The sequence below is a fragment of the Emys orbicularis genome, chromosome 6, assembly GCF_028017835.1.
Source record: "Emys orbicularis isolate rEmyOrb1 chromosome 6, rEmyOrb1.hap1, whole genome shotgun sequence".
Classification (NCBI taxonomy): domain Eukaryota; kingdom Metazoa; phylum Chordata; order Testudines; family Emydidae; genus Emys; species Emys orbicularis.
Window position 1 is genome coordinate 89,058,725 of NC_088688.1, and position 19,099 is coordinate 89,077,823.

Below are 19,099 nucleotides of genomic sequence, written 5' to 3' on the forward strand. Positions count from 1 at the left end.
TGGGGCTGAAGCCCTGAACTCTGGTGCCATGAGCCTTGACAGAAGCTGCCCCACAGGACTGAAGCCCTAAGCCACCCCCACAGACCTAAAGTAGGGTTACCATCCGTCCGTATTTCCCCGGACATGTCCGGCTTTTGCGTCTCCAAATAGCCGTCCGGGAGGAATTGGTAACAAGGTTAAAATGTCCGGGGGGGTTTTCTCCCTCGCCTCCCTCCCTCCCTTCCATGCAGTGCGGCTGCTGATTGGGCTGCTGGGCCGATTGACCCACTCCCATTGGCCTCCAGCAGCCAGAGCCCTCCCCTGCTCCCCCCTCCCTCTGTCTGCAGCCCTGTGTAACACACAAACCGACCCACCAGGCAGCGTGTTTTGCAAACACGTGGAGCCAGAATGGTAAGCGGAGTCCGGGGGGGGCAATCAGGGAGCGGGGGAGTGTTGGATGGGTCCCCGGCCTCCACCTGCCACCCCCCTCCTCGCGTCCCCCCCCCCTATGGGCGCCCCCCCACCTGCCTCTCCCTTGTCTGCTGCCCCCGGGTCCTAGTGTCCCCCATCTACTAATGGGAAGACAGGCTGCCCTTACCCTGCCCTTCCACCCTAGCCCTGAGCCTCTCCAACGCCCCAAACCCCTCAGCCCCAGCCCTCATCCCCCCACACCCTAATCCTGAGCCCCCTCCTGCATCATGAACCCCTCATCCTCAGACCCACAGCCCTCACCCCTGCATCCCCTCCTATCCCCAAACTCCCTCCCAACCCCCCTCCCCCCTTCCCACACACACCCTCCTGCCCTCAAACTCCCTCCCAAAGCCTGCACCCCCTCCCTTTGCACCGCCTCCCACCCCCAAACTCCATCCCAGAGCCTGCACCCCTCACCCCCTCCTGCACACCCACCCCCTGCCCCAGCCCGGAGCCTGCACCCAGCACCCCTCCTGCACCCTAATCCCCAGCCCAGGACCTGCACCCCAGACCTCCTCCCCCCACCCAACCTCCCTCCCAGAGCCTTAGGCAGGTGGGGGTGGGTGGGTTCTGGGCACCACCAAAATTTCTACAACCCTGCCACCCATGCGAGTGGATACGGGTCGGGGCAGTCAGGGGACAAGAAGCAGGGGGGGTTGGGGTTCTGAGGGGGGCAGTCAGGGGGTGGGAAGTGGGAGGGAGTGGATGGGGGCGGGGCGGGGGCGGGGCTAGGGCACGTCCCCCCCCCAGTGTCCTCTTTTTTGATTGTGGAAATATGGTAACCCTAGCTAAAGCCCCAAGTCACCTCCCACCCCAAGGTGCTCAAAGTCTGAGACCCCACCCTGTGGGGCAAAACCCTCAAGCCTTCCATCCCACAGGGCTCCTGAGCCCCACTCCCTGCAGGACAGAAGCACCCCCCTGAGGCTGAAGCCCGGAGCCTCTATCCCCTCCCCCCCCGGCTCTGGAGTTTTTATTGCATGTTGGGGGAGGGGGGCTTTCAACGAAAATGGTTGAGAATCCCTGAAATAGCTTAGCTAATATGAAAAGAAGTAGAAATAACAAGAAATGTATCCTTCTAATGTAATTTTGTGTGTGGCTGCACAAACAGCTGAGGTTAAACTGAAAGCCAACACTAAGCTGGTATATAGTACTTGCTCTTCCCTCCCAGACGTGACATCATATTGCATGGCATTTCATTAAGAGATACTACGGCAGACAAAAAAAGGCAGAGATATTTGAGATGGAGGTATATGGGAAGGAAGGATATTGAACTCATTACACCCGGCTACATATTTCACTTTTCATACCTGATCAGAGCTTAACAGCTCACAAGACTACACCTGCAAGAATGAATGGCCTCTTTCATCTACATTTAATACACTACAGAAAAGTATAAGCCGTCCATTCTTTTTCTTCTTTGGTTTGTCATTTTGTGTGCATGTCAGCAAAAAACAACCAAAGCTTTGAAAGAGAGAGCCTGCCACACAGAGCCTTGGGGATTCTCAGTCAGACAGACAGTAATATCCAGAACAAATTCAAACTATGTTAACTCTTTAGTACTGGGTCTTCAGATTGCCAAGCCTCAATAGGCATGATGGACGCCTATATTAGTTATTAGTGCCTAGCAGTCCTATAAGTTTAATCACAGAGAAGAAAAACTAAAGACAAATTATGCAAAATTTCCCCCTTCCTCTGTAAATGAGTTCTTCCATACCACAGCCACAGTACTGAAGTACTAATTCTTTCTTGTCTTCAAACTTCTTTCCAAGAGGTCCCACACTGAGGCCACTGGGTGGCCAAGGAGGACTAGACAGCACTTCTTTAGGACTGAAAACAATTCTGGAGACTTTAAATATAGTTTTAGTACGAGCGAAAGGTGGCAAACTAGCAGTTCTGGAAACTTAAGCCCTATTTTTCCCCTCCACAATATAGGGACAGCACAGGCAGCAGCAGACCAAGCTTCCTTTTAAACACCATTAATGTGTCTCTGAGGGACCAACTCTAAGAGTCAAGTCTCGATACCCATTTAAACCTTGGTCTCTGCTTTGATTGCTAACAAAGATTGATACAAGCAGCTAATTTTACTTAATCCAATGAAGAGACAACAAATATTTTTGGTTACTAAGTCATTATTCACCTAAAGATGAAAGGGACATATCTCGTTACTAGTCCTCTGAGCCATCTCCTTCTGTAAAGTGTGTGCATGTGTATTTAAGAACAATTAAACAAACAGAACTTAATCCACATTCCATAATTCACTTAGTACAACCTATCTCAGTGATTCCCAAACTGTGGTACATGAGAATGTTGTAAGTGGTATGCCAGACACTCTTAAAAAGAAATTGTTCAGTTTCAAATCAACAGTGGTTGCATGAGCTGCAGCTTGCCAGAAAGTGGTTTTGAAACAAAATGCATGTGCGTGGACAATTTTAGCCATAATAGTGAACAACATTCACCAACAATGCCAGCACAGTAGTTTTATTAGCGGTGTGTTGTGCACTGTGGCTGTGCAGATGGGCAATGTGCTCTCATCTGGTGAGCTGGATTTCTACTGAGCCTAGCCTTCAGCTTGTGCCACACTGCACAACTCAAGCCATGAGGCAAACTTGCAAAGCCCTATGCCACATCACCGGAGCTCCTTTTTTCTGAAAAAGAACATGCATACAGTGCTAGTTCAAAGTGTAGGCAAAACTTGCAGCTGCAAGGACTCCCAAGACTTAAAGGGCATGCTCCAGGAAGCTGCTGCAGAGCATGCTGCGTCTGTAACCTGTGCCTTACAGAGGCTGCAGCCTGGCCCCTGCTAGGCTGCGAGGCAGGGGACACATGGGGAATTCTCTCCTGTCTCTGCAGGGAAGTTGGGGATGGGGGTGATTGGTTGGTCTGGTGAATAAAAGCCTATATACAGGCCTGGCTCTTCAGCAGCAAAGCAGCTGGTCTGCTGCAGCTGGAGTCTTTGCCAAGGAGGATGAACCCCTGTGCAATTTCCCCAACACTGCAAGCATCTAGGAGGCGGGGCCCTGCTTCACTGGGAGTCAGACGGGCAGAGTAGCAAAAAAGGCTTCATGGAGCTGAAACTGCCTGATACCCTCACTTCCAGCCAAGACGCAGCCAACTCTCCCAGGGGTCGGCAACCTTTCAGAAGTGGTGTGCCGAGTCTTCATTTATTCACTCTAATTTAAGGTTTCGCGTGCCAGTAATACATGTTAACGTTTTTAGAAGGTCTCATTCTATAAGTCTATAATATATAACTAAACTATTGTTGTATGTAAAGTAAATAAGGCTTTTAAAATGTTTAAGAATCTTCATTTAAAATTAAATTAAAATGCAGAGCCCCCCCCGGACCGGTGGCCAGGACCCGGGCAGTGTGAGTGCCACTGAAAATCAGCTCGCGTGCCGCCTTCGGCACATGTGCCATAGGTTGCCTACTCCTGCCTACCTCTTCCCCCCTCTGAGCTGCCTTGCATTTTACACACACGCACCTTTCTCACTAATGGCACTTTTTTTGTTTTCTCCGAGAACTACTCAAAATGCTTTGTATTTTTCTTGATTTAACTTTTGTAAAAAGAGAACCAGACTGAAATTTGGCTCAAATTCATCAGTAATCAAGATAAGAATTAGCAAGAACTTCAAACTTAAATTAGACAAGTAAAAAAAAAAAAGATCAACCGATTGAATGTTCTTCAGTGACATACCAAAAAATTTCAGCGGGAGGCTCAGGGCTTTAGCCCCTCGGGGAGAGGGGTGGCTTGGAGCTTTAGCTCCGTGGGGTTGTGGGGCTTGGGGCTTCAGCCCCATGGGGCGGCTTCTGCCAGGACTCAGAGCCCTGAGCCTCAGAGCTTCAGCCCCATGGGACACCTGGGCTTCGGGTTTCCTGCTTGGCAGACCCCCTGAAATGGTTTGCTGCAGATCCCTGCTTGAGAACCACTGGGTTAGGACACTCACCTGGGATGTGGGAGACTGAGGCTCAAGTCCTTGCTCCACCTGATCCTGAGCAGGACTTCAACTGGGTCTCTTACATCCAAGGTAATCATGGGCTATTTTGGGGAGGTCTCTATCTTGCTTTCTATTTTATTTTATTTTATTTTTGGTTTCACTCCACATCAGAAAGAAAACAAATATCAAAGCCTCACAATTTTTCACTGAACTGTATTCTTGTTTTTTGGATAGCCCTTGTTATAATCAAGCATTTTAAGCTTCTTCAGGTAATTATTTTACTAGAGGGTCCATAAGTACTTAAGGTAAGCCTATTAATGCCTAAAATAAAAATGCACAAAAAGGAGAAATAAGCATGTGATACTTCAAACATCAATTTTTCAAGCAGGTGGTACATGATCCAGTAAAGTTTGGGAACCAGTGGTCCATCTAATCCAAAGTCATTTTTAATATGCAAGTATTCAGAGCATTACATTTCATACAGAACTAGGAATTATTGTAAATCAAAAGACAGTCCCCATTCTCTAACAGAAACATGCCTGTGGTTCAGCAGAAGTTCATCAACCCCAATATGTTTTTGTGACACATTTCAGGTTTGATTAATTGGCATTTTCTAATGAAACTCCATTTCATCCGAAAATTCATGGATCAATTTTCAGTCTGGTCCTATTCAACATCTACATACAGCCACTAGGTGAACTGGTCAGATGGCCTGGACTCAAGGACCAGAAATATGTAGATGACACACAACTCTACCCATCCTTCCCCACATACAATCATACCACTACCACCAAGATAGCCAAGTGCTTGGATCAGATCGGGTCAGGGATGAAGAAGAGCTGGTTGAAGGTAAACCTGGGCAAGACAGAGGTGATAGTGGTGGACAGAGAAAAGCATTCTGAAGAGTTTACAGTCACGGTGCAGTCTCCTTTGGTTGAAGGTACACACCCACAATTGGTCAATTCAGTCTGTAGCTTAAGGAATGCTCCAGGACTTTTCACTGATGCTAAGCTCTCACATAGGTGCATCTTGAGTAAGGATCCAATTCTGTCTTGGAGGTCACAGTTTCTGTGACTTTCCAGGACTTCTGTGACTTCTTCTGGGGAAGGGCTGGAGCAGTGGGTGGGGTTGGGTCAACAGCCCTGGGGCTGGAACAGCTGATAGCTAAGTTCCCTCTAAGCTGCGTGGCTGCGCAGCAGGCTATCAATAGCCACGCAGGCTCGTAGCCACAGGGGCCTGGACTGGATAGGAGAGAGATAGGGGGCGTGCAGGGCTGCGGCGGGGAGCGGCGCCTCTTCCCCGGCCCCAGAGCTGCTGCAGCCGGGGAAAGGCACCTCTCCCCCCAGCTCAGGAGCTGCCGCGGCTGGGGAGAGGTGCTCTCCACCAGCCCCGGGCTACTGCGGTGGGAGAGGGCTGGGGCGAGTTCTCTCTCCCCATCACAGCCCTGGGGCAGCCTGCACCCCAAACCTCTCATCCCTGGCCCCACCCCAGAGCACCCCCAGCCGCAGACCACACCCCCCACACCCCAACCCTCTGCCCCAGCCCTGAGCCCCCTCCTACACTCCGAACCCCTTGGCCCCATCCCCGCCATTCATCACCTCCATATTGGTGCACATAACAAAATACATTCTGCACATGGAGGTAAAAAATTAGAGGGAACATTAGTTGACAGGTAGTCAGCCCCAAGCCCGCTGGAACAGCTGACCAGTAGTCGGCCCCAGGCCCAATGGAACAGCGGCCCTGGGCCTGCTGGAGCAGTGGCTGGGGTTGGATCAGCCCCCCTGGGGCTGGAGCAGCGGCAGTCAGCCCCTGCCACAGGAGCAGGGAGACTGGAGCAGCTGCAAGTCCCCAGAAGTGCTCTATTCGTTGTCCCTCCCCTCCCGCCCTGGGATTATCAGTAAAAGTCTGGGACAGGTTGCAGGCTTCTGTGAATGTTTGTTTATTGCCCACGACCTGTGCCTGACTTTTACTAAAAATAACCATGACAGAATCTTTACCTTAATCATGAGTAACACTTTATCATCTCCGCTTGGCTAGGACAGTGATTCTCAACCCGGGGTACATGTACCCCTGGGGTAGAGGTCTTCCAGGGGGTACATCAACTCATCTAGATATTTGCCTAGTTTTACAACAGGCTACATAAGGAGCACTAGCAAAGTCAGTACAAACTACAATTTCATACAGACAATGACTTATTTATACTGCTCTATATGCTATACACTGAAATATAAGTACAATATTTGTATTCCCATTGATTTATTTTATAATTATACGGTAAAATGAAAAAGTAAGCATTTTTTCCGTAATAATGTGCTGTGACACTTTGTATTTTTATGTCTGATTGTGTAAGCAAGTAGTTTTTAGTGAAGTGAAATTTGGGGGTTCGCAAGACAACAGACAGTAATCTGGAAAGGTTGAGAGCCACTGGGCTAGGAGACACCATCCCGTCTTGGCAAATGATGACCTAGTGTTAGTTATTGAAGCCTTCATCACTTCTCAGCTTGACTACAGCACTGCAAAATACCAGAAGCCTTCAACACTTAGGAAAGTCCAACTGGTACAGAAGGTTGCAGCACATTGTCTGAGCAATGCAGACTACCATGAACACATCAAAGCAGTCCTGCACCCCGACTCTGACTTCCCTCAGAATATTGAAACAAGGTTTCGGTCCTCAATGGCCTGGGCCAAGGGTATTAAAAGGCCATCTAAAGCTCCAGGATGAAGACTCTGGTTGACAGTTTTACTCTTCTAGCACAATGGAACTCTCTACAATAAGGATAAAGGTCATCTATTGAAGAGACAGTGGTTTTTCAGGGGCCAACCTAAAACTGTGGAATTAATTCCTACAGAAACGAAGACCATCACAAAACCATAACATGTTCCACTCCAAATGCAAGGCACATTTTTTGACCTTGCATTCTCTAACAAACATACAGCAATATGTGTGTGTGTGTGTGTATATATATATATATAAAATTAAAAAAAATTCCAAAACTAAACTCTTCATTGTACACACTTCTTTCCCTAAGGAGAGTATAAGAGAACAGACATATGACAGATGTTAGCCATGTTTCTTAATGTATTACTGGAATGCATAGGTGCCGACTTCCTCTCTACCGAGGGGTGCATGACCCCCACTCCGCCCTAGGCCCATCCCAACTCCACCCCTTCCTCCAAGCCCCACTCTGCCCCTGGTCCCACCCCACTCCACCCCTTCCGCCAAGGTCACACCCCCATCCCGGTTCTTCCCACCCCCTGCCTGGAGGACGCCCGGTCCCCTCTCTCCCAGAGCCTCCTGCACGCTGCTGAACAGCTGATCATGGCATGCAGGAAGTGCTGGGAGGGAGAGGGAGGAGTTGATTGGTGGGGGCTGCTGGTGGGCAGGAGGCGCTGGGGAGAGATGGGGAGCTTGGCTGCCGGTGGGTGCTAAGCACATGCTAATTTTTTTTTCATGAGCACCCACGGAATCAGCACCTATGCTGGAAGACACTCATTTACTAGAGTGATACATGTGGTAAAATGACTGTGACTGACGACACCATCGACTCCATCCACAGCACCCAATCTAGGAAACTCTTGCCAACCCACAAACACCTGAGGAGGTTTGCAAAGCAATTAAACAAATGAAGAACAATAAAGTACCAGGTCCTGATGGCATACCAGCTGAAGTACTGAGAGTAGGGAGAGAAACACTGAATAACAAGCTTCATTTGCTGCTCCTCAAAATCTGGCACCCCGAAGAAATCCCCACTGACTTATGTAATGCTAACATCATCACCATTTTCAAAAAGGGACACAGGGCCGACTGTGGCAACTATCGAGGCATTGCCCTCCTCTCCATCGCTGGGAAGATTCTTGCTAGATTCTTACTGAATCGCCTGCTCCCTCTTGCAGAGGAAGTACTTCCAGAGTCCCAGTGTGGCTTCAGACCATCACGAGGCACCACCAGATCAGCCAGGCAGATCCAGGAAAAATGTCAAGAACACCACCAGGAGCTGTATATGGCCTTTATTGATCTGACCAAAGCCTTTGACTCTGTCAACCGTGAGGCTCTGTGGAAAATCATGTCGAAGTTTGGCTGCCCAAGCAAATTTATCACCATTGTAAGATTCCACCATTACCAGATGACTGCCTCCATTCTGCGCAGTGGCTCTACCTCAGAGCCCTTTGTCATCCAAACTGGGTAAAACAAGGTTGTGTATTGGCACCCACCCTTTTCTCCATTTTCTAAGCAGCTATGAAAATGTTAACCCAAGACCATTTGCCACATGGCATTGGCATCCAATATCACAACTGATGGCAACCTCTTCAACCTTTCCCATCTCCGTGCCAGAACTAAAGTAATATCGGCAACAATAACCGAACTCCAATAGGCAGATGATTGTGCTGTAGTTGCACACTCAAAGGAGGATCTACAAACAGCCCTTAATTGCTTCTCTGAAGCTTACAAAAGCCTAGGGCTAACTCTGAACATCAGCAAAACAAAAGTTCTCCACCAGCCAGCTCCCAGTCAAGCATCAGACCCAGCAAGAAAGATCTACACTGACAGAGAAGAAGTGGAAAACAGAATACTTTGTCTATCTTGGCAGCCATCTCTCACAGAGGGCAGACATAGATGTCAAGATTCAGCACAGAATCCGCTGCGCCAGCTTTGCCTTTGGCAGACTGTCTCAACGGGTGTTCAACATCACAACATCAGAACACATACTTGACTTTTAGTTTATAAAGCGGTGGTAATCCCAACTCTCTTCTACAGCTGTGAGACTTAGTTGACCTACAGAAAACACCTGAAAAACCTGGAACGTCAGCACCAGCACTTTCTTCGGAGGATCCTCAACATAAAGTTCGCGGCACTAATGCCAGTGTCCTCACAGAGGCCAATATCTTCAGTGATGAGGCCCTGATTATCCAGTACCAGCTGAGGTGGAGTGGGCAGTGTGTGCACACACCTGATGTATGCTTACCAAAACAACTGCTGTACGCCCAATTCACCAAAGGAGAAAGCAAACAGGGAGACTAAAAGAAACGCTTTAAAGACATCCTCAAGATAAACATCAAGAGATGTGGCATTGACACCACACACTGGGAGACAGTAGCCCAGGACAGGGATAACTGGCAAAGACTTGTCAGAGAGGGAACATTCGTTTTTGAGGAAAATCGCCTTGCCCTGGTTGCAGAAAAACGCCAGAAAAGACAGACCAACTGTCACGCAGCAATCGCGGCCCAACCCTGATTTCCAACACCACCTGCAATGTCTGCCAACGAGTCTGTGGCTCAAGGATCAGACTCCTCAGTCATTGAAGGACCCATAAAAAATAAACACCTGTGAAAGAGATCATCCTTGACTTCGTGGGATCGCCGACACAGACACGCGTGTGGTAAAAGAACTTAAATAGATTAGACTAGCCAATGGCTACTACTAGATAGGTGGTCAAAATTAACTCCGTTTATTACTGCCCAGGGATCCCTGCAATAACCACCCCATCATGTTGCCATGAGTGGCGAACTTCTGCAACCATCTGCTGTGGTTTTAAAGTGTGGATTTTCATATTACTCATATTCACAGCCTTGAAAAGTTGACATGTATACTAAAAACAACAGACTATACCTGAAATTTTCAGCAGCCTCCTTGCTACATTAGCAAGTAGTGTAATCATACTTGAATAAGAGTTCTCTTTCACACACTGTCATAACTATAAAGGGAAGGGTAACAGCCCTCCTGTGTACAATACTATAAAATCCCTCCTGGCCAGAGACTCCAAAATCCTTTTACCTGTAAAGGGTTAAGAAGCTCAGGTAACCTGGCTGACACCTGACCCAAAGGACCAATAAGGGGACAAGATACTTTCAAATCTTGGTGGGGGGAAGGCTTTTGTTTGTGCTCTTTGTTTTGGGGACTCTTGGGACTAAGAGGGACCAGACATCAATCCATGCTCTCCAAATCTTTCTGAACAAGTGTCTCATATTTCAAACTTGTAAGTAACAGCCAGGCAAGGCGTGTTAGGTTTATCTTTGTTTTCTCAACTTGTAAATGTTCCTTTTGCTAGAGGGTTTACCTCTGTTTGCTGTAACTTTGAACTTAAGGCTAGAGGGGGTTCCTCTGGGCTCTTTGAATCTGATTACCCTGTAAAGCTATTTTCCATCCTGATTTTACAGAGATGATTTTTACCTTTCTCTCTTTAATTAAAAGCCTTCTTTTTAAGAACCTGATTGATTTTTCCTTGTTTTAAGATCCAAGGGGATTGGATCTGGACTCACCAGGAATTGGTGGGGGAAAGGAGAGGGGATGGTTAAATTCTCCTTGTATTAAGATCCAAGGGTTTGGATCGGTGTTCACCAGGAAATTGGTGAAGAAGTCTCTCAAGGCTACGCAGGGAAGGGAGCTAGTACTTGGGAGTGGTGGCAGCAAAACCAGATCTAAGGTGGTAATTCAGTTTAGGGGTTCAGATGCAGGTCCCTATATCTGTACTCTAAAGTTCAGAGTGGGGAAGGAACCTTGACACACACACAACTCGGGATTTCATTCTGATTGATCCTTCAAACACACACAAAAACCCCACATAATGCCATTTTGGTCTGCAGTCATGGAAATGGTTGCAATATCACAATTCTGTAGACTTTACTGATGAATCAAGTAAGAGGAGATGAAATACAATTGAGAAAGGACTTGTGTGAACATAAAGGTCTCATCACTTTTAGCTTTTTGAAAATACTAATAAAAACAGACAAAAGTGACAATTAGATGGAACTTAATTAGATTTTCAAAGCAATTTTCACTAACATCCCCCTCTATGCAGGTGATGCACAGATCTGCCTCTCTGACCCTGAATTCTCCCCCTTTGGTCAGACTTGCATCTTTGACTGCCTTTGAATGACATCCCTTCTTTGATGTCTTACTGCCAACTTAAACTCAACATGATGAAAAACATAACTTCCAATCTCCCTTTCCTCTTCCACCTATTCAACACTGACAGCTCCACCATACTCTCTGTTATCATGGATAAGTCAATGAAAATGCTTGCCTGGTGCATATCTGCAGCCAAAAAGGCAAACAGAGTGCTTAGATTATCTCAGTCTATACCTAATGGGTCTAAGTTTGGTCATCACAATTTAAGAAATATGTAGTGAAGACTGAAAAGATCTGAAGATAAAAAAGCTATAGGCATTGTAGGACTTACATATAATGAGCTATAATTGCAAAAGCTAGAATTATTAACACAAAAATAAGTCAGTGGGGACTTCACTAAGGTATCCAATTTATGATGGTAGGTTGGCATTATGAAATCTGATTAGTTCCTCCTTTTACCCTATTTTATACATCAAGATTAAGAAGAAACCTGAACCTGAAAAGCAGCACTTTTAGAACCAATGAAATTAAATACTTCTCACACACTGTGTAGCTTACCAGGGGAATTTGCTGATGCAGGAGGTTATCCAGACTAATTCTGTGGCTGGATATAATAAAGGACAGGATAATTGCATGACTACTAATATTATTTTGCAGCTATACAAGTTACAGGTAAGCGTACTAAGATCTTATGCTTGAAGGTGCAAGAGAACAGTACTCTATATTTGGCTAATGATTAAATTCCAGTTTTAGGAGTACTGCCAAGGGTGGCACGCCACAATGGCCAAGCTACTGCACATTAAGATTCTGCAACAACCACAAATGGGATCACAGCTGTTTTAAGGGATCTAAAGACCATGTTGCAAAGTTCTCAACCAATTTTTTAATTTTTTAATTCCCTTCTCCAAATTAATCTGCAGGTAATCAGACTGAGGATTTTGTTTTGGCCAATTATAGAGATAGTGACAACCTGTAAAATGTAGATCCTGATCCTGGTTCCAGTTTTATCTCTGAAATGTCCACTGGTGTTCTATGTTTTAGAAGTTTTTCAGTGTGAAAGTTCCACTTTAACAATGAGAGGAAAAGAAAAGGGAAAGAATGGTTACTTACTTTATAGTAACTGTGGTTCTTCAAAATGTTGCAGTCAGTGTGGATTCATGGTTAATGATTGATTGTCTGTAAGAAATCCACCAGGTTGTTGCTAACTCCTGGAAGGTGAAGAGCCATTGGGGTTATTCCACGCTAATGACACCACGTCCATAGCTTGATAGCTTCTTGGCACAGGGGTAATGATCAGGTTTCTCCTTGCTTGTTAATATAGTACATTTTAGATGTATTTTCTGTCAAGATCTGCATTGTGGAATTTCATAGAACAAAGATAAATGTCATGCATGGAAGCCTGATAGCTCTGAGCTCCAAGATGTTTGTGTCAAATTTCATGTCATCCTGTAACTAAGTCTCTTGCATCTGGAGATGGTGCAGATGGGGTCCCCAACTGGTTACTAACGCATCCATGATTATTGTCATTGTGGGAGGAGGGGCAGAGAATGGTATTCCTCTTCATATATTCTTGGAGTCTAGCTACCAGTTCAGTTCCAAGATGACATAAGGTGGGACTATGACCTTATTATTCATCTGATGTCTTGATGTGGAATAGACTGACTTCAGCCAGAGTTACAGAGGCCATGGATGAAGTCTGGCAAGTGATGTCACATATGTGCATGCTGACATATGACCTAGGATTCCGAGGCAAGTCCATATCGCCATGGTTGGATCTGATATTATTTAGTTCAGTATTGATTGCAGGGACAGGGACCTGTCCTCAAGTAGCTATACTTCTACTGACTGGGAGTTGATCATGGCTCTTATTAATTCTATCATCTCTCATGGAGTGCATGATGACTTCTTATAGTTCACCAAGAGGGCCAGCTGGGCAAACAGGGAGAGGATGTATTTCGGGGTGTAGTGGTCTCCTGCCTCTGATCAGCCAGTTGCCTAGGTACAAATGTTGTGGATGCCTCTCCTGCTTAGGTATACCATTTTATCTCACCATTCTATGTAGAGTCTGAATGACAGTACATTGTACTGGTAATGGTTGGTCCCTACTGTGAACCTCTGGTATTTCCTGCGGGTTGAGTGAATGAAAATACACATCCTATTAGGCAAGAGCCATGAATCAGTCCTGAGCCTGAAGGGATGAAATAATGGAGGCAAGGATTACCATCCTGAATCTGAGACAGCATATGCATTTGTAAAGTCTTCCCAGGTCTATGATAGGATGAAGACCCTCTTTCTTCTTCAGAATATGGAAATATCAGGACCAGAAGCCTCTTCCCCTCTAATCCTGCAGTACTTCATCTGTGACTTCTAGATGAAGCAACAAGGCAACTTCGGTTTGTAGAAAAGTATCCCTGAAAAGGGATGGCTGGGGGGCAAGGATTGGAATTGGATGGGATAGCTATGAATGATGATCTCTAACATCCATCTGTCAGATGTGATGGAAGACCAAGCCTGGTGGAAGCGGACAAGGTGACTTCCAAAGAATACATTCTGTCCTAGACTGACTTGGGTATGGCTCCCAACAATCCCATCAAATCTGCTGTCTTGCAGCAGGTTGGGAGCGTGATACCGAGAAGGAGGAAGACCAGCATACTTTATGAGGCTGATACTTGTAAGACTTACAATATGGGTCTGGTATGCAAATCCCCAAGGAGCACAGGGTGGCCCTCAAATCTTTAATGGAATGTAGAATATTTGCTAAATATTCAATTATTTTGAAGAGCAGGTATTGCAGCTTGTATTACAGCTTGCATCTCCTTGGGGATGCCTGACCCTATTAGCCATGAGGCTCTTTGCATCGTTATAGCTCTAGCCATGCATCTGACTAGTGTCTGAGGTGTCCATGGCCACCTGCAGAGCAGTTTTAGCTACTAAATGGTCCTCACTGATTATGTCCTGCCCCATGTTAAAAAGTTGTACTTATACAGAGTTCCAGGGAAGTGGAAGAGTAAGCTTTCCTTCCAGAAAGGTCAATTTTTTTTTCTTTCTCCCTTGGGTTGCTCTTGTTGGAGCTAGATTTCTCCTGCACTGCAGAGACAACTCACAAGCCCAGGCTGGGTTGAACATAAAAATGTTCAAATCCTTTCTGTGGGACTCGGTACCATTTTACAAACCTTTTTGCTGTGGCAGGAATGGTGGTAGGCATCTGCCAAGAAGGCTTTAGCAGGGTTGAGTATCCCTTTTTTTATTGGGAGAGCAATTCCAGCAGAATCCAATGCAGTCAGTATATCAAATAATTTATGGGACTTCTCCTGTATCACTGAAGACTGAATGTTCAAAATGTCTGCTATCCTCATTAACAGCTCTTGGAAAGCTAATTACTGCTTCATCTGGCAACAATGAAGTGAAGTTCTTGGGAGGCTAAGGGATTGGTGTTGCTGTCCCAATACTATGTCTGATGATGCCCGACATTCCTCCCTGCCCAATGTCAGTGGTCTGTCTAGGGATGCTGCTGGAGAATGTGATCTTCTCAGTTTCCTGAAGTGAGAAGGGGATCAACTTCCTGGAAGCCTGAGATGACGGTTTTCAATATGCCTTCAATAGGGCCATGGTGGCAAGCCATAAAGGTATGGCTGGCTTGCATGGTGGTGGCCAGTCCATTGCCAGTCAAAGTAAAGCTGTGACAGAGCCCTGAAAGAAGAGATTCCAGTTCTTTCCACTGGGTCCCCGATGACCTTGAGGGAGATGGATTTCTGCTTGACGATGGTCAGAAAATGTGACCTGGTGACAGGAAAGAGGAATACACGTTCTCCCAAGGCAGTACCAAGGCATATGGTGTTCTCAGTACTGGGTTCTGTTCCAGTGCTGGCAGTGGTCTCAGTGCCAGGTTCATCATTTGGGTATATGTGGTTCCTCCAGTAGGGTGTCTGCCAGTACCATGAGTGATTCTAATGGAGTTCAATCAGTTTCTGCATGGTCATCATTGCTCATGGAGTCGGTTCCTGAGGCATGTTTCGCCAATACTGCAAGTATAACCAATTCCACTTCACTAGCTCTTATTTTTATATGGCGCTTAGTGGGCTTATTCTTGAAGGTTTGCTTTGGCCTCTTGTAGCGGGGTGAACACCCGCTCCTGCCTGGAAGGGCTTGAAAGCAGCCCTGGGGAGAACTGCAGCTCTAAAAGCTGGGCTGATTGGGGAATCGGCCGCAGCTGGGCCACACCCCAATCAGGCCACAGCTGGCCGGTATGAAAAGGCTGGGAGCCAGGAGCTCAGAAGTCTCTCTCTAGCTGTAGAGGGACAACAAAAACAGTATGCAGCATTCTGGGTTTTTGAGTACATAAGCCATGGCCTCTCCACTTTGTCACCATTGGCGATTTCACGCCAGTAAGGTGTTAGATGGAAACTTCTATTTTCATTGTCTTTGGGGAACATGAAGTTTTTCACTTGCTGTGGCCTATGCAGTACAAGGAAGTCACTCAGGCTACTGCTCAAGTGGGTCCACAGTCCTGGATCATCTAGACTTAAGGAATTAAACTCAGCAGCAGCTGTTTCTTGCACCTCCACCACACTCTTCTCTGATCTACACTTTTCTTCAGGAATGTGCATGGTTACATCCATTTGAGATGGAGATATGGATGCTGCAGTAGCTGCCAGGTCACCTGCACTCTGACTAACTGGAAGATCAGGCATCTCCTCACCACTCACATCCTCACTGGGGCCGGAAGGCTCACCTTGAACATTTGTGTCTATGTATCTCAGGAGAGCTCCTTCCTGCTTAGATAGAAAAGCTTCCTTTGCTTTCTTTCTTTTTCTGAATGCTGCCCCAGAGGGGCGTTTTCTTCTTTCACTCATGACTGCTGTTCTGTGCCAGCTATAGTGGCTCTCAACACTGAATTGAAGGGGACAAATAAGCAGGCTGGTAGCAGGGCCTGAATGAGGGAAGATATCAGCGTCTTAAGGGCCTAACTGGCTCCTACTACTTCAGTTGACTGCCTGTTCTCCTCAAGTGGGTTCAGGGAAGCAGCAGGAAACAGGAAGCTCCCTGAGAAGCTGGTGTTAATCAGTCCAGGCTCCTGGGGGTGCTAGAGAGGTACAAAAGAGGCTCCTCCTCCTCTCTCTCCCTGCAGCTCCTGCTGCTTTCTGTTATTCCCTCTCACCTTTTCTCCTGCCTGCCTATGTCTCTTGTGCCCTCCTTCCTCCAGCACAGCACTCCACCATCTCTGTGCATCTAGAGCAGAGAGAATACATATGCACCAGCAGCAGACACAATTTTCTACACTCTGGGTCCTAGTGGCGCCTCCCCACAGTCTGGCACCTGAGGCAGACGCCTCAGTTCACCTCATGGTAAGACCAGCCCTGAATCTGCTAACGCAAAAGAGCAGCAGGTTGGATACTGCTGGATTTCATCTCAATACCATGGGCAGCAAGAGGGAACTGGGGGGGTTGCGGTCACTCCCTGTTATGTCCTCACACAGGAGCATGAGGAAGCACAGGGCACAAGCAAGTGTCAAAAGACTCTGATCTTGCATGCATAAGTCACATGCTCACTTACAGTGGGATCTACACAGACATACTTAAAGAAAGGGACAATACAGAATAAACAATAAAAAAAACAATGGAGACCTACTGCAGGCTATACAGTAAGCAGCAACAAACATTTAAATCCTGAGTGTCCACTAAAATGAAGTGGGTTCTAGCCCACAAAAGCTTATGCCCAAATAAATTTGTTAGTCTCTAAGGTGCCACAAGGACTCCTTGTTGTTGTTTTTTTAAATGTCCTTGACAGCAGTTAAAATGAGCCATAGAAATCAAAGAGACAGGAATGATCACCAGACCAATGAGTTGCCTTTATAGCACCTACTCTGTAACATGTAATAGTGACAGAGTCTGTGAGGAGAAATGATTAATGATTGTTTCACATTCATATGGGAATACCACTGTGCGAAAGGCAAGCAGAATGGAAGATATAGAGAGATCGGGATATCCGGGGGGGGGAAGGGGAGCAGAGGGCAAAATTAGAAGACAAAAACTCTTCTCAGTGTCAAATGGGAGACAGCATTTTGGCCCTACACAAAAAATTTGGTTGGTTACACTACACATGTACGCCCACACACACACATTTTTAAAAAGCAACAATTGTATAATTAATGTCAAACAAGGCAAACATGATTCCTCAACACTGAAACAAAGGAAAGCAAATGTCCAGATAAGCCACCTATCACCAGAAGCCAGGTTCCTAGTCTAAAAATATAAACTGGTAATCAGCAGTTGTGTTGGTAGCAGATGTATGGTAGCTAGTGATAAGGCTTGCTTTTGTGTTTGTACCTATCATCAAACTGCATACTTGCAAATGTGTAACTTGTCTGACCCTGCTTACAAGTCCGATGTACAATTCATCAATAAGCATCAAAGCAGCTACTAAAAAGAGTAGAGTTATGCAGAGCTGGAGCATAACACTGACTGGGACAACATGAGTTCATAAGGTAGAACTTTATCTGCTTCTTGTGAACTGCAGGAGTCCAAGAGGGAAAACCTTTCAGGTCCTAGTGAAAAGGTGTGTTGTTTACAATATTCTGAATCATATCCTACAAGCTTATATGTGAGGCAGCATAGGCCTAATTGGAGGTGGAACTGGCAAGCCTTATTTCTTGGGTACAGGATGTGGTGAGAAAAGCTGCGCACTGTGGAAAAGTTAAACAACTCCTCCAGTTATCCCAAGGGAAAAGAACATCGCTAACCCCCAAGAAACCCATCGCAACAACCCCACAGTTTTTGTGCCATTATTAGTGAGGCAAGAGCCCCCTTCTTTGACATGTCCATTGTTAGCTTCGATGCCTGGGACAAAGCCCCCAAAATCTCAGTTATTACTACGCAAAGGAGATATATATATATATATATATTTTATTAAGCGTTGTCCTTTGTTTTTTAAGACTTTATTCAGCCTGTGAGTTAGATCAGTGGTTTTCAAACCGTGGGTCACAACCCAGGCACTGGGTCGCGACAGCTCTGGTCAGCACCGCTGACCAGGATGTCAAAAGTCCCATCAGCGGTGCTGCCTGGCTAAGACAGGCTAGTTCCTACCTGTTCCAACACCGCGCTGTGCCCTAGAAGTGACCAGCAGCAGGTCCAGCTCCTTAGCGGGGGGGCCACGGGGCTCCGTACACTGCCGAAGCCCCGAGCATCAGCTCCGCACAGTTCCCAGCCAATGGGAGCTGTGGGGGGCGGTGCCCGCGGGCGAGAGCTGCACAGAGCTGCTTGCGCACCTCCACCTAGGAGCCAGACCTGCTGCTTGCCACTTCCGGGGCGCAGCGCAGTCCGCGGGGCCAGGACAGGCAGGAAACCTGCCTCTGCACCCCCGCTGTGCCGCTGACCAGGAGACACCCGAGGTAAGCTGTGCCCCAATCCCCTGCCCCAGCCCTGAGCTCCCCCCAAACCCAAAGCCCCTTCCTGCACCCCAAACCCCTCATCCCCGGCCCCTGCCCAGAGCCTGCACCCCCAACCCAGAGCCCTGACCCCCTCCTGCACCCCAACCCTCTGCCCCAGCCCACAGCCCCCTCCCACACCCCGAACCTCTCATTCCCAGCTCCACCCTGCAGCCCTCACCCCCACACCCCAACCCTCTGCCCCAGCCCTGAGCCCCTCCCACACCCAAAACCCCTCACCCCAGCTCCATTGGGTCGCAGGCATCAACAATTTTCTTCAACTGGGTCGCCAGAAAAAAAAGTTTGAAAACCACTGAGTTAGATACTGTACCTCATCTTTGTGCTTGTCTTCAACCACAATATAAAGCAACTATTATGGCTTCAAACAAGGAACTTTGTTCAGGAAATGGCCTCTTGCTATTTTCCTGAACAGAAGCACTTATAAA

General features: G+C 47.0%; 1 protein-coding gene across 1 annotated transcript in view; it reads right to left on the reverse strand.

The window, feature by feature from the left end:
- The window catches only part of AOPEP (aminopeptidase O (putative)), a 268,577-nt gene that overhangs the window by 141,778 nt on the left and 107,700 nt on the right, over positions 1-19,099 (reverse strand). The window lies entirely within an intron of this gene.